This window comes from Propithecus coquereli, unplaced genomic scaffold, assembly GCF_000956105.1.
Source record: "Propithecus coquereli isolate 6110/MARCELLA unplaced genomic scaffold, Pcoq_1.0 Scaffold58, whole genome shotgun sequence".
Classification (NCBI taxonomy): domain Eukaryota; kingdom Metazoa; phylum Chordata; class Mammalia; order Primates; family Indriidae; genus Propithecus; species Propithecus coquereli.
Genome location: NW_012151729.1, coordinates 7,897,772 through 7,900,253, shown reverse-complemented (window position 1 = coordinate 7,900,253; position 2,482 = coordinate 7,897,772).

The following is a 2,482-nucleotide window of genomic DNA, read 5'->3' as shown; positions in this document are numbered from 1 at the left end:
GTAGAGAGTAGAATGATAGAGCCTGGTAAGGGTGTGTGTGGGGGGGGGGAGGTGGGAGATGAAGAGAAGTAAGTTAATGAGTACCAACATACAGTAAGATAGAAGAATAAGTTCTAATATTCAGTAACACAGTAGGGTGACAATAGTAAACAACATTCTCACAGACCTATTCAGAAATCACGCTTTTCCGACTATCTTGGAACCCCCTAATGCAGTCATGTTGACATCTAAATCAACCAACGCTAGAACCTTTATCAGAATCTGAACATACTGACACCCTGATCATGGACTTTCAGCTTTCAGAACTATAAAAAAAAAAAAAATGTTGTTTAAGCCCCCAAGTCTATGTTATAGTTATAGAAGTCAAACTAACTAAGATGGTGTATTTTAATTAAAGTAATTCTTGCTACTGTATCTGTTCTTTTCAAGTTAAAAAAAAATGAGCAAGACACAGCTATGCCAGCAGTTTCCTGGGAAGGGACTCCACTGTAGACACAATCATGTAATTTCTGTTCCAGACTGTCAAGGTTACTGGAAGTTTCTAACAAATATGTTTCCTTCTGCGCTGTAGATTTTTGTGGCAATTATGATTAGATAACAGAATTGAACAAGAATTATCTTAATCTAGTCTGTACACCAGTGATAATCTAGGTCTGTGTTTTTCACCGTAAAGAAGACATTTCTTCTGAGAATGACAGAGCACTCAGGAACATCTTTCACTTCTTGCAAGATGTATGTAATACTTCTCAAGATATCTCTTGAAAAGTTTACTAATCTTTTGTTCTGCCATGTCTATTTGGCTGATCATTCTATCCAATGATTTTTTAAATTTAATTTTTTTCCATGATCTGTCTTTGTATTTTTTTTAGTATTATTTCAGAATATTACAGAGGTACAAACACTTTGGTTAAATATATTGCCTTTGCATCACCCAACTCAGAGCTACAAGACTGCCCATCCCACAGAAAGTACCCACTACATCCATTGCTACAAGACTGCCCATCCCACAGAAAGTACCCACTGCACCCATTGCTACAAGACTGCCCATCCCACAGAAAGTACCCACTGCACCCATTAGGTGTCGATTTACCCATATTTTCCTCCTTTCTCCCACCTGCTCAATACCCAGTGAATGTTACTTATGTACATATGTACCATTTGTGCATATTAGTGGTGATCAAGTAGTGCCAATTTGATGGTAAGTACATGTGGTGCTTGTTTTTCCATTCTTGTGATACTTCACTTCGAAGAATGGGCTCCAGCTCTATCCAGGATAATACAATAGGTGCTAGATCACCATCGTTTTTTTATGGCTGAGTAGTACTCCATGGTATACATATACCACATTTTATTAATCCACTAATGTATTGTTGGGCACTTGGGTGGTTTCCACATCTTTGCAGTTGTGAATTGTGCTGCTAGAAATAGCCTAAGTGCCCACTGAAAGATGAATCCATAAAGAAACTGTGGTTCATATATACACAATGGAATATTATTATTCAACTATAAAAAAGAAGAAAATTCTACTATTTGTGACAAGGTGGATGAACCTGGAGGACATTATGCTAAGGGAAATAAGCCAGGAACAGAAACAAATCCTCACTCTCACTTACATGCGGAATCTAAGAAAGTCAAACTCACAGAAGCAGAGAGTAAAATGCTAGTTACCAGGTGCTGGAAGCCAGAGAAAATGGGGAGATGTTGGTCAAAGGGTGTAAGCTTTCCATTACAGATGAGTAAGTTCTGGGACTCTAATGGTGACTATAGTTAATCATACTGTATTATATACTTGAAATTTGCTGAGAGATCTTAAGTGTTCTCACACATACACCAGGTAACAATGTGAAGTGATGCATGTGTTATTTAGCTTGATTATGGTAATTATTTCAGAATGCATACATACATCAATTTTTATTTGTCAACTATACCTCAGTAAAGCTGAAAAAATATATAAGACTGAAGTTAGACAGTTTGATGGTTCAACTTATCATATTAGCGCCATATTCAAAACATATCCAAAATGTAACCACTCTCCCTACCTCCACCACTGCCAACCTGACTCAAGCCTGGATCATTCATTAACATGTTGATGGCAATAGCCACCCACCTGGACTCCCTTCCCCTGCCCTGGTCCTCCTTCAGTCCACTTTCAACTCAATGGCTAATGTCATTCTTTTCAAATATGTTAGATCATGTCATTCCTCTGTTCAAATTCCACCGACTTCTCAGCTCACTCAGAATCAAAGTTAAAAAACTTTTTATGGTTGACAAGACCTTCCATGGTCTAGCATCCTTTTATTTTTCTTTCAACTTTCTTAAAATGTACTCCCTCTACCTTAGCCATGGTAATCTCTTTTCTATTCTTCTAACTCACTGGATATCCACCTGCATCAGACAGATCACATTTGTGGTAGCCTCTGCCTAGAACACCCTTCTCACTGGTATCTCCATGGCTCATGCCCTAATTTCCATAAAATCTATA